Here is a 13,343-nt window from a genome sequence, read left to right as displayed (position 1 = left end):
GTCCTGCTGAGCTCCTGTTCAATTGTAACTTTTCAAAAAAATCGGTGTAATCTCACATTTTGCAAAACACGTTTAAAAAGCATGTGATCAAACACAGCTTCGGATGTCATTGATTACGGGGTAATTACATTTTATACAAGCATCAGCTGTACTTTTGTATAGGATCAGACTGCTTTGAAAATGTTCCGCATGCTTCGAAGCACCTGCAATTGTGCCTTTGTAGGATTTGGTCAGTCAATCCGTTCCCTACATTTAGTATGATATATTACATTAGGTTAAATTRTGCATGTCATAGCCGTCATACAATATCATATGAATTAGAGAAGCTATAGTATCATACGTCTTACCTGGTTGTACAATAGCATACGAATTGGATGACCTAACTTATCATTAGTATTTGAGGAGCTATAGTATTATACGTCTTTTTATGAGACCATGTTGCCTGTTSCACYATAACAACAAAGGAAAATTATGGGGAGAATTTACATTGGTGGTTAGGAGAACTAACAACAAAGGTTAGGTGAATTTATGTAAAAGTTTGGGAGAATTTACGTRGCAGGTTAAGAATTAATTGGGTAAAAGTTAGGGGAAGGTTTAGCTAAAATGCTACAGTTGTCCCCGACACAATTCAAAGGGTATTGTGGAAATCAAAACCCAATCCTCTAAGTCATGACGAACTCTTGTACTCAAATCTCACAACTCAGTTTTGGAAGATACTTTATGACCAAATTGTACCAACCATTTTGGCACAGGAAGAAATGTTTCTGACATATCGGTGTCACATGCTGTTTTCAACGAGAGAAATTGGTTCTTGAGTTCAGTTCTGCTTTAAGAAGATGCATTTTAGAAATAGGCAGGGTTTATGGCTGTGGCAGCTAGTGACGACTGTCTAAAGACTCTATAGATAACCTCTGCTCCTCTCCTTTCCTCCAGATTCCCTGCAGCTCTCTCTCACTGTCTCTGAAGAGGAGGTTCTCCCTGAGCAGCAGCACTGTGAGCAGGAGTGGAGCCCCAGTCTGGGGCAGGAGAACCCAGAGCTTCCACAGATTAAAGAGGAACAGGAGGAACTCAGGACCAGTCAGGAGGAAGAGCAGCTTCAAGGGCTGGAGGCTGATWTCAAATTCACTCCTTCCTGTGTGAAAAGTGAATGTGATCAGGAGGACCCACTTCAGCCCTTCACTTCTCCCCAAACCCAGACTGTGGAGAACAGAGAGAGTGACCCTAAACAAGTGGATCTCATACCTTTTGTTACTGTGACCCACATTAAGGGCCTCAGCATTCACTGTGACCCTCCAGATAATCAGAACAATGTCAGCCAATGCTCAGGCGTAAGCAGAAACCCAGTAGGACTTGACAGCAGCCCACCATTGGATCCCAGCTCATCATTGAATCCAAACCCATCAGTGGTGGAGCACTGTTTCAAACCCAGCACCACGTCTAGAAAAACTCACCACTGCCGTGACTGTGGCGAAATGTTTGCTCTGAAAGTTGACCTGCAGAGGCATGTGACTCTCTCCAAGATGAGACTCAGTGAATGCCGCTTCTGCAGAAAACGCTACAACTCCACCTGTAAACTGAAGGCCCATGTCMGMYTCTGTCACAGTGGGAAACCCTACACCTGCCCTGTTTGTAGCAAGACCTTCAAACTCAAAGGAGACCTGTCCAAGCACATGAAGATTCACACAGGAGAGAAGCCATTTAGCTGTGGTGACTGTGGGAAAAGCTTCAATCAGAAGGGGAACCTAAGAAACCATAAACTGACTCACACAGGAGAGAAACCATTTAGCTGTGATGACTGTGGGAAAAGCTTCTATCAGAAGGGAACCTAAGTTACCATAAACGGACTCACACAGAGAGAAACCATTTAGCTGTGATGACTGTGGGAAAAGCTTCTATCAGAAGGGGACCTAAGAAACCATAAACTGACTCACACAGGAGAAGAAACCATTTAGCTGTGATGACTGTGGGAAAAGCTTCACTCAGAAGGGAGCCTAAGTTACCATAAACGACTCACACAGGAGAGAAACCATTTAGCTGTGATGACTGTGGGAAAAGCTTCTATCAGAAATGAACCTAAGTTACCATAAACTGACTCACACAGGAGAGAAACCATTTAGCTGTGATGACTGTGGGAAAAGCTTCTATCAGAAGGGGGACCTAAGTTACCATAAACGGACTCACACAGGAGAGAAAACCATTTAGCTGTGATGACTGTGGGAAAAGCTTCTATCAGAAGGGGACCTAAGAAACCATAAACTGACTCACACAGGAAGAAACCATTTAGCTGTGATGACTGTGGGAAAAGCTTCACTCAGAGGGATCAGAAGGGGAGCCTAAGTTACCATAAACGGACTTACACAGGAGAGAAAGCAGGAGAGAACCCACTTAGCTGTGTTGACTTTGGGAAAAGCTTCACTCAAAAGTCTAACTTACTGACACGTGAAAAACATCCACAAAGGAAGAAAAATAAGAAAAATGAAGACAAATGTCTTTAGTCAGAAGATGAAAATAAAAAGGCAGAATGTGAGTACACTCTCTTAGACACAATAGCTGGAATAAGTAAATTAAGTCAGAATAGTCAGATTAATTGATGACTAAATTAGCAGAGCAGATGGCACTATTTTGTTAAGTGCAGAGATCTATTAAAGGTATGAATGTGTAGGGGACTTCTGAAATTCTACAGATTTTGTGGCCCAGCAGGAAGATCAGCATATCCCAAATCCAGAGGTTGTCAGTTCAAATCCCAGGTTGGTTCATATTGAAAAGTCTACTAAGTGATCATCTCAAATGTAATCATATTGTCATTGCTTACCTTTTTTCACGCCATTTTAGCTAAACAGTATCACTAACCTTAAAACCCCCATACCATTTCATTACTTGACTTATAATGGTTTGGGACTAGGGCTGTTGTGGTGACCGTATTACCGCCACAACGGAGGTCACGAGTCATGAAGGCAGTCAAATTCCACGTGACCGTTTAGTCAAGATAATAATAATTCTCCAAGCTCTGATGCTGCTGATGGTCATTAGTAGCCTGCTACTCAGCATTCTATTGTCCCTCTAATCACTCTGACATCAATGCAAATGTTTTGAAAGTCTAACCAAGCAGTTCATGAGCTCATGTTGCGCCACATTTCTATACGCAATGCATTTTTGGGAGAAAACAGAGGGATGGCCTCTATTAAAAGGAGGAGGATCCCATCAGCTTTCTATTGGCTAGACCTACTATATTTATTTCTCAACTTTCCTAATATTAAGCACATTGTTTATCTTTACAATTACCGGACTGGCAATCAGATATAATTATAAACTCTAAGAGGAAGAAGCGCAGTCCTTATTCTCGCACCAAAATAGGTCAACCTTTGTACTAGTGGGGGATAGTAGATTGACATAGGCTAGTGCTTTTGCTGTTTAGGCTCTACACATCTTGTTGGCTGACGAAAACTGAATGTGGATAGTTCCATCCAATTTCTTCAATATTCACTCTTAGTTGGATAAGGACGCGTGCGGTTTCCTCCCCGATATGTCTCTAGTCATCTTGTAGCTTGTGTGAGGAGACCCGATCACGTGATGGAGAGTCATGTGAGTTAGAGGTCTTAGGAGCGTGCAGCGCTCAGGTGGACTTTTTCGAGTGAAGTTGGCAGGGCAGCGTCTCATGGTGTCTCTCGTGAAGGGCAAGCGTCTTTCTTAGCATTTTTGGAAGTTTTATTGTGGCCAGCGCCTCAGGGAGTATATAAACTATTTAAGTGGGCCATTACTATTGCTTTCAGGGAGCTCTTGAAGTCTCTATCCAGTATGTGCATCTCAGTGATTTTGGCAGCGCTCAAGGGAGAATGTTCACTTCCGTGTCTATTGCCTACGTCTCAGTGAGAAGTGCATCAGCAGCTCCAAGTAGGTGAGAAGTAAAAAGTAGTTGCAGCGCTCAGGGAGATACTATCAGCGCTCTTTAGTTTTTGAGAAGTCGCAGCCTCGTCTCTATCTTGAAGATGTAAGCTGCAGGCTGTTCTGATGTGTGAAGTGTGACCCCCGGTGTAAAAGGGGCAGAGGAGAAAGAAAGAGAAACGGGAAGAAGGAGGGGGCACGAAGTGTTATTTTTTTGAAGTGCTCAGGTGGTAGAGAAGAGAAGGAGGGAGAAGAGAAGTGCACGCTCAAGGGAGAATGAGAAGAAGCGAGGAAGAGCCACGCGTCTCAGGAGGGTGAGAATAGAAAGGGCAAAAGCGGATTCAGGATTGATGGAGCGGTGAGAAGGGGCAGGCGCTCAGGTAGCTGAGATGAGGCGAGTGAAGGATGTTATCGGGAGGCAGACCTATAAGGCGGATGTTGGCGGTCACCACAAGCTGGCCGGGAGACACAGCGCTGTGGGAGTCGAAAGAGCGACAGAAGAGAGGCGAAGGGGCATGAGACAAAGGGGCCAGCGCTCAGGCGAGAAGGGCACTGCGCAGCACTCAGGGAGAAGGGTGCAGCACTCAGGGAGAAGGGCACTGCGCAGCACTCAGGAGAGGAGGCCAGCGCTCGGAGGAAGGGCACTGCGCAGCGCTCAGGAGAAGGGCACGCACTGCGCTCAGGGAGAAGGGCACTGCACTGCGTCATGGAGAAGGCACTGCGCTCAGGGAGAAGGGCACTGCGCTCAGGGAGAAGGGCACTGCGCAGAACTCTAGTCCAAGGTCACGCTGGCCGCAAAAGGCATGGTTTTAGGGTGCATTACGGCCACAAAAGGGGATGCCGCTGTGAATTTCGAGGCATTATCAAGTGCTTGTCAAATTGTGAATGAGAGACTAATGAAGAGTGTACAGCCTGCACAAGAAACAAAGCAGAGCTCATGTCTTTCAAATCATCATTAGAGTCACATCATGCAGCCTTACAATGTATTAACAGTCCAAACATATAGCCCAACGTTTGTAGAACAGCTAAAGTTACATTAACTCTAAATTAAGCCATAGGATTGGGTATTTCTTTGTTAACCGCTCAAAACGGAATTGCCGCATGTGCGCACTCCCTCAAATCGTTTGAAGAAAATATTTATATTTTACTCTGCTTTGTTCAATTGTATTCTTCACACTATTAAATAATGCCACAGAATTCTAAGCAAATCTTGTCTGCTGAATGAGCTAATGTAGCCCACAAAGTATGCTATTCTGTTCTTCTGAAATATTCATTTTCTTCATATGCTTCTTTAGACCTCTCTAAAATAATGCATTTATTGTGATGGTGTAGGCTAAGTTACATGGATTTATTAGACTTTTTTTAATGTAGATGTTCAAAGGTCTGCATCATGTGTGGAAGCCAAGAGATGCTAAATGTGTTTACGTTAATTAACGGTCAATTACCGTGAGACCAACAGTTATTTGCTTGACAATCACTGGCTGATGAAATTTCGGTACCGCCACAGCCCCAATCTGGGACCAATACCTCCAAGAACATCCAGGCGAGCGTTGGGGACCATGACACATTGTTGCAAGAACATCCTAAAGATGTCCTGGGAACTTGACGAAACCTCCAGGGGCCATGATGCAACGCCTAATAAAGTCTTCCAGGACAAACCGGGAACTAGAAAATGTTTCCCCTGATAATGTTCCCATGGTACCATCACACATTGTCCTGAGGACTATTAAAATGAATGTCTAAAAAGGTTTGACATGGTCCTCAGAGGTGTCCTAGGAACTTAGAGAACATTCCCTTGGGACCATAACGGACGTCCTAAGAACTATTAAAATGAACGTCCTGAGAACATGCTGAAAGGTCCTGAAATGGTTCTCTGTGACGTCTTGAGAACATGCTGAAAGGGTCCTGAAATGGTTCTCTGTGACGTCCTGGGAACCTACAAGACAGAGGTCCCCCAGAGAGTGTTAGCTGTTCAGCTAAAATGGATGGGCAGAATTCACGGGAGGATTGTTTGTAAAATAATTTGACGAGCTATGTAGCCTATTGATTCCTTATTGATGAAAAAATAAAACAAAATGTGTTGCTCTGTAATACTAGCCACTTTGCAATTTTGGAATAAAATTTGATCTGATCTTCATCTAAGTCACAACAATAGACATACACAGTGTGCTTAAACTAATAACACACAAATTATTGTATTTTTCTTGTCTATATTGAATACATCGTTTAAACATTCACAGTGTAGGTTGGAAAAAGTATGTGAACCCTAGGCTAATAACTTCTCCAAAAGCTTGTTGGAGTCAGGGGCTAACCTGGAGTCCAATCAATGAAACGAGATTGGAGATGTTGGTTAGAGCTGGCCTGCCCTATACAAAACACTCACAAAATTTGAGTTTGCTATTCACAAGAAGCATTGCCTGATGTGAACCATGCCTCGGACAAAAGAGATCTCAGAAGACCTAAGATTAAGAATTGTTGACTTGCGTAAACTGGAAAGGGTTACAAAAGTTTCTCTAAAAGCCTTGATGTCCGTCAGTCCACGGTAAGACAAACTGTCTATAAATGGAGGAAGTTCAGCACTGTTGCTACTCTCCCTAGGAGTGGCCGTCCTGCAAAGATGACTGCAAGAGCACAGTGCAGAATGCTCAAAGAGGTTAGAATCCTAGAGTGTCAGCTAAAGACTTACAGAAATCTCTGGAACATGCTAACATCTCTGTGACAAGTCTACGATAGGTTAAACACTAAAAAGATAGTGTTCATGGGAGGACACCACGGAAGAAGCCACTGCTGTCCAAAAAAACATTGCTGCACGTCTGAAGTTTGCAAAAATGGTGGGAGGCACAGGGGCAAAAACCCCTGGGGGATTTGGTTTTTCTGCAAAAGTGCACCTGGATGTTCCACAGCGCTACTGGCAAAATATTCTGTGGACAGATAAAACAAAAGTTGAGTTGTTTAAGGAACACAACACTGTAGAAAAAAAAGGCACAGCACACAACATGAAAACCTCATCCCAACTGTAAAGTATGGTGGAGGGGGCATCATGGTTTGGGGCTGCTTTGCTGCCTCAGGGCATGGACAGCTTGCTATCAATAACTCGGGAATTRCTTTTTCAGTTGATCAAGAAATTTWGCAGGAGAATGCAAGGCTATCTGTCTGCCAATTGAAGCTCAACAGAAGTTGGGTGATGGAACAGGACAATGYCCCAAAACACAGAAGTAAATCAACAACAGAKTGGCTTCAACAAAAMAAAATAAGCCTTCTGGAGTGGCCCAGTCAGAGTCCTGACCTCAACCCGATTTGAGATGCTGTGGCATGACCTCAAGAGAGCGGTTCACACCAAACACCCCAAGAATATTGCTGAACTGAAACAGTTTTGTAAAGCGGAATGGTGATCCGCAACTACAGAAAACATTTGGTTGAGGTTATTGCTGCCAAAGGAGGGTCAACCAGTTATTGAATCCAAGGGTTCACATACTTTTCCCACCCTGCACTGTGAATGTTTACATGGTGTGTTCAATAAAGACATGAAAACGTATAYTTGTGTTATTAGTTTAAGCAGACTGTGTATGTCTATTGTTTTGACTGAGATGAAGATCAGATCAAATGTAATGATCTATTTATGCAGAAATCCAGYWAATTCCAAATGGTTCAAATACTTCTTCTTGCCACTGCACCATAAACCCCCGAGGTGCCTTATTGCTATTATAAACTGATTTCCAATGTAATTAGACCAGTTAATAGTACTTTTTTGTCATACCCATGGTATACGATCTGATATTCCACAGCTTTCAACCAATCAGCATTCAGGACTCGATCCACCCGGTTTATAAGATACTATATACCAATGTAGGAGTTGTACTAACTTCCTAAGGCCTACAAGTTCTTAAAGAATTAATGTGCATCATTCATTACATTGACCATTGAACAGGCAAAGAGGTCTGCTTAGATAACCTACGCAGAYAAATATACATATTGACATAATGATAATGGCTCTAGATTGCAGGACAAAGCATTTTGGGTGTTTGAAACACGCTACATTCTCTGAACCACTCCCCCTCGAACCTCACGTACTGCGTGCCCCCTCTAAAATAATGGGTGCATGATGCCCCTGACTCTTACCAATTACTAAACACATTAAACACACATCATTTCTACTGGGCACAAAATAATCTGAAACCAAAACAAACTTTTGTAGAGTTCATCGAGTCACAGGCTCCATGTAGTATTTCCTCTACTTTATTTATTAGAATCTTCAGGGGTGTCAATGTTTACCACTACTCTTCTTTACCACTACTCTGAGAGAAAAAAAWAATATTATTTTTATGAGCATTTGTATTCATATAAAATAATATACTTTCCCAATTCTTTTAAGCATACAAAATAGCTCAGCATTTGAATTATTTATTTTATACAGTCATGATTGCTCATATTTATCAAGGACGTCAATCAGTTCAGACTCCATTGTATATGCCATTTAGCAGGAGATTTTATCCAAAGGGCATACATTTTACAAACGGGTTAGCTGTGACACTGTTAGAGGAGATGGCACTTGTGACATGACCTGAAAAGGTATTTTCCTCTAAAAAGCCTTGGAAAGTGTTGAGACTAGAAGCCTCATTCTGTGACCTCTATCTCCCTCCAGACAGATGTAAAGTAGCTAGGCCCTCCATGTAGACCAGAGAGTAGCAGAGTGGAGAAACAGCAGGTTACCAATAGAATAGATCAGAAACCAGAGGAACTTTAATCCTGAAGCATGGAGAGCAGGTCCCTAGGAGAGGTATCATCGTATCGTCCTCCACCAACCAATAGATGTGAGTCTATGAGCGTGTACTCAGTGTTGTCCACATCCTGCCTTTTTATTCTAATTTTGTGACTAAACAGTTCTTTAAGATTTCATCCTGTTTTCCTCCTTTGTGGATGTTTTTAACATGCATCAGTAAGTTAGACTTGTGATTGAAACTTTTCCCACAATCATCACAGCTAAATGGTTTATCTTCTGTGTGAGTCAGTTCATGCTTCTTTAGGTTCCCCTTCAAATTGAAGCTTTTCCCACAGTCACCACAGATAAAAAGTTTCTCTCCTGTGTGAGTCCGTATATGCCTACTTAGGTCCCCCTTCTGATAGAAGCTTTTTCCACAGTCTCCACAGATAAATTGTTTCTCTCCTGTGTGAGTCAGTCTATGCTTCCGTAGGGTCCCCTTCTGACTGAATCTTTTTCCGCAGTCAGCACAGCTAAATGCTTTCTCTCCTGTGTGAACAGGAATATGATCAGTAAGGTTCCCCTTGCGATTGAAACGCTTCCCACAGTAACCACAACTAAATGATTTCTCCCCTGTGTGAATCCTCATGTTCTTGGACAGATCTGCTTTGAGTTTGAAGGTCTTGCTACAAACAGGGCTGGTGCAGGGTTTCCTACCGCGACAGAGTCGGACATGGGCCTTCAGTTTACAGCTGGAGTTGTAGCGTTTTTTACAGACCCGGCATTCACTGGGTCTCTGCATGGCAAGAGTCACATGCCTCTTCAGGTCAGCTTTCAGAGCAAACATTTCACCACAGTCATGGCAGTGGTGAGTTTTTCTAAGCGTGGTGCTGGGTTTGGAACAGTGTTCACCTATTGGTGGGTTGGGATCCATCGGTGGGCTGCTGTCAAGTCCTACTGGGTCACTGTTTACGGCTAAGCTGTGGCTGGAGGCATTGTTCTGATTATCTGGACGTTCACAGGGAATGTAGAGACCCTTAAGGTGGGTCACAGTAACAAAAGGTGTGAGATCCACTTGTTTAGGGTCACTCTCTCTGTTCTCCACAGTCTGGGTTTGGGGAGAAGTGAAGGGCTGAAGTGGGTCCTCCTGATCACATTCACTTTTCACACAGGAGGGAGTGAATTTGAACTCTATGATATCAGCCTCCAGKCCTTGAAGCTGCTCTTCCTCCTGACTGGTCCTGAGTTCCTCCTGCTCCTCTTTAATCTGTGGAAGCTCTGGGTTCTCCTGCCCCAGACTGGGGCTCCACTCCTGCTCACAGTGCTGCTGCTCAGGGGGAACCTCCTCTTCAGAGACAGTGAGAGAYAGCTGCAGGGAGTCTGGAGGAAAGGAGAGAAGAGCAGAGGTTATCTATACAGCTTTTAGACATCAGGGTTGGGGTCAATTAGAAGTTAAAACTAGAATCCTTAGTTGGTACATAACTGTTTTGACTTATAAATGATTCTTGAAGAATAGAATGTATAAATGCCTCATGAGCTTAATTCAACTGTCGTCGTCCCATCAGAACACATAGTTTTAACCATGTTTTTGTGGCTATATTTACATTGTTTACAAACATTGAAGTTAACAAGCTTATATTTTAATGTTGATATCATGGATGGTCAGTCGTTGCATCCATATCTCAGTCTATGAATTTGAGAGTGGTTKCATTTCTCCAGGCTCATCATCACCTGTTACTAAAAATAGAGGKAGAGTGACCCCGCTTTATTATTGTTTCAATTAAGGCCTCTGGTGAAGTATATTCAAGTTAACAAAAATTCAAATTAAATAATTGATCAACTAGAATCTACTTTCAATTACTTATCAATAAACGTTAGATAATAAGCTATTTATTTGTAATGTAAAAAATAATACAAGTTAATTTATAAATTCGAATGACTTACTGGTTTTAATGAGAATGTGTTTTAGCAATGGTATTAGAAAAAGATAGTTKGGTAGGAAGCTATGTAGAAACTGATTCTCCCAATAGAAATCCCAGATCACGCCTGCAGGGCGATGTCATGACGACGCTAGCTAGCTAATCTAATTAGCAGAAACACTTCATCGGGTTCAAGCGAACTGAACACKCCCCCAGGTGGGAATGTCAACATTCGTCTCCCGCCGAAATGCGCATGTGCAAGCCGTCAACTCTTAGGCACTCCTTAGATYTAAAGTAGTTTTTGGCGAAAATGAAAACGTGTCAGTTTGTCGTAATGACATGTTCACCTACTTAAAACATTCGTTTGAATCTAGGTTGTGACTTTAGAAATCGAGAAAATTAACAACTAAGGAGGAATATTTCACTTCTCTCATTGACTTCTCAAACCCCCGTCTGGTCTGGCGAGTCTTGCTTCGCAAGCGTTCCCGGAAGTCTGACGATGTTGGGCTTAGAAACGGTGGWAACAGTTAATAAAGCATATTGAAATGGTGATCACTGAACCCCTAAACAGTTTATTTATTGAGCAGAACGGCTAGCTATCAGTAGATCTACATACGAACCTATTCTGACCACGCAAGCAGGTCTCCGTAGTCGATCATTCTCCTCCTGGTAGTCCACTACCGTTTGCTCAACTGCCCGAAAATTCCCAAGCTGCCGCTGTTAAACGCTCATTTAAAAACACACAGAACGACTGTAGTTTAGACATGTTTCAGTGGACTGAGAGTTGGGTATTCAGCTAGTATGGCTTCGTCTACGAGGAAAGAATGGTGGGCAAGAAAAACAAACCCGCTCGAAGTTTTACTTCCGCGTTGTCTTTTCCTGTTTTTGTCAGCGGGTGGCGAGCCCATAAAAACACCAACAGCATCACCATGTGTGGGTTTTTTACTACACGCTACAGACCAATTATAATGGCAATCGGTGGAGGCTGGTGGGAGGAGCAACAGGAGGACGGATGGAACGGTATCAAGCACATCCGTTCCATTTATTCCATTTCCAGCCATTACAAATTATTAACTATGTGGGGAAACATGAAATGGTTATATTAAGTAATAGAGTAATCTAGGATGATAATTTCTTGCATGAACTAAATTAACAGACCTGCAACGTCTTGGGACTGATGGACAGCATGCACTAAACCAGGACTGCAGTTATCAAGAGCAATTATAAAGAATGTTTTTGAAATGAGGCTGAAAACACTATTTTCTGAAGAAACATCCATTTGATCATTACATCATCACTTAAATCAAACTTTACTTAAAGAATGTAAAAAATAAATATAAAATAATAATGTACCTGAAACCTGACTGGTGGTGCTAAGAATAGCTATGACAGGGGTGTAAAACTAATTCCATGGACGGCCCAGGTTTTAGTTTTTTCCTTTCAAATAAGCTCTATACAACCAGGTTTGGGGCGTTCCTTACTAATTAGTGACCTTATTGCAACACAATACAACACAATGATGAAGTGAGTCACAACAGAAAAGTGCGTAGTAGTGGGAGGACTGCAAGGGCAACCAAACCACATCATTATATTAATTTACTTACTTCCTCCATGGATATTTTTGTTTGTTTAAAGGTAGTGTTCGCAGCAGCGCAGCAGTCTCAGACACTGTATCTCAGTGCTTGAGGCGTCACTACAGACACCCTGGTTCGAATCCAAGCTGTATCAKAACCAGCCTTGATTGGGAGTCCCGTAAGGCGGCGCACAATTGGCCCAGCGTCGTCCGGGTTTGGCCGGTGTAGGCCGTCGTTGTAAATCATTTTTAAGTCTCCTTGCACTCTGAGTTGAAGTGCTGCTATCTATTGGCAGACGTGTGAATTTGGCACCAGGTCTCAGAAAGAGAGGAGAGAAAGAGGGAGAGACATAGGGAGAGACAGAGAGGAGAGACAGAGGGAGAGACAGAGAGGAGAGACAGAGGGAGAGACAGAGAGGAGAGACAGAGGGAGAGACAGAGAGGAGAGACAGAGGGAGAGACAGAGGGAGAGACAGAGAAGGTTGGAGAAAGATAAGACACTGTTCTACTCTCTGTCGTCACCATTTGGGTCGTTTGTTTAGTTGTAAATTATTGATGACAATATGTTTCCAGACAGTCGCACAACAGGACAGTCACAATAGAGCTCCCTCAGCATTCAGTTGTGCCCTCTCTCACTCTTTCTGTCTCGCTCTCTCTCTCTCTCTCTGTCTCTCTGTGTGTGTCTCTCTCTGTGTCTTTATGTGTGTGTTTGTGTATCTCTCTCTCCCTCTGTCTCTCTCTCTCCTAGATGAATCCTGTCCTAACCTGTGTGTGTGTGTATGACTATCTTGAGGGCATAGTAAATGGTTTGTTTTGTAAAGTTAAGACGTCATTCAATTAGTTTACTTGGGTGACCAAAGAACAAATGGCATTCTTAGAGGGGAAAACAATGTCATGATTCAGGCCACACACACACACACACACACACACACACACACACACACACACACACACACCGCTGGCCGTACCTTCCACTCTTACGGTACGTATAGTTCTATTGAGCGCTTTCCACATTATTTTAGCCTTCTCCTGGTCTTCTCCTTACAGCCATCGCGGACCTTTTGCTCCTTTCGTCTTTCTCCTACACTTAATCAGCACCTTCTCCCCCGTCTTCCTCTTACCCTAATCAGCCACCTTCTCCCCCCGTCTTCCTCTTACCCTATCAGCCACCTTCTCCCCCGTCTTCCTCTTACCCTATCAGCCACCTTCTCCCCCCGTCTTCCTCTTACCCTATAGCCACCTTCTCCCGCCGTCTTCCCTCTTCCCTGAG

General features: G+C 43.2%; 1 long non-coding RNA gene and 1 pseudogene across 1 annotated transcript; one reads left to right on the top strand and one right to left on the bottom strand.

The window, feature by feature from the left end:
• Nucleotides 1–4,424: 4,424 nt before the first annotated feature.
• LOC139023092 (uncharacterized) lies at nucleotides 4,425–5,079 on the top strand. Its single transcript, XR_011474236.1, has 2 exons — nucleotides 4,425–4,457; nucleotides 4,598–5,079. It is a non-coding gene; the product is annotated as an uncharacterized lncRNA (long non-coding RNA).
• A 2,985-nt stretch (nucleotides 5,080–8,064) lies between these two features.
• LOC111953059 (zinc finger protein 771-like) lies at nucleotides 8,065–11,399 on the bottom strand (annotated as a pseudogene).
• Nucleotides 11,400–13,343: the final 1,944 nt, after the last annotated feature.

The sequence above is a fragment of the Salvelinus sp. IW2-2015 genome, linkage group LG26 (genome assembly GCF_002910315.2).
Source record: "Salvelinus sp. IW2-2015 linkage group LG26, ASM291031v2, whole genome shotgun sequence".
NCBI lineage: Eukaryota > Metazoa > Chordata > Actinopteri > Salmoniformes > Salmonidae > Salvelinus > Salvelinus sp. IW2-2015.
The sequence above is the reverse complement of the archived record's forward strand: the minus strand, read 5'-3'. Positions and strand labels throughout refer to the sequence as shown.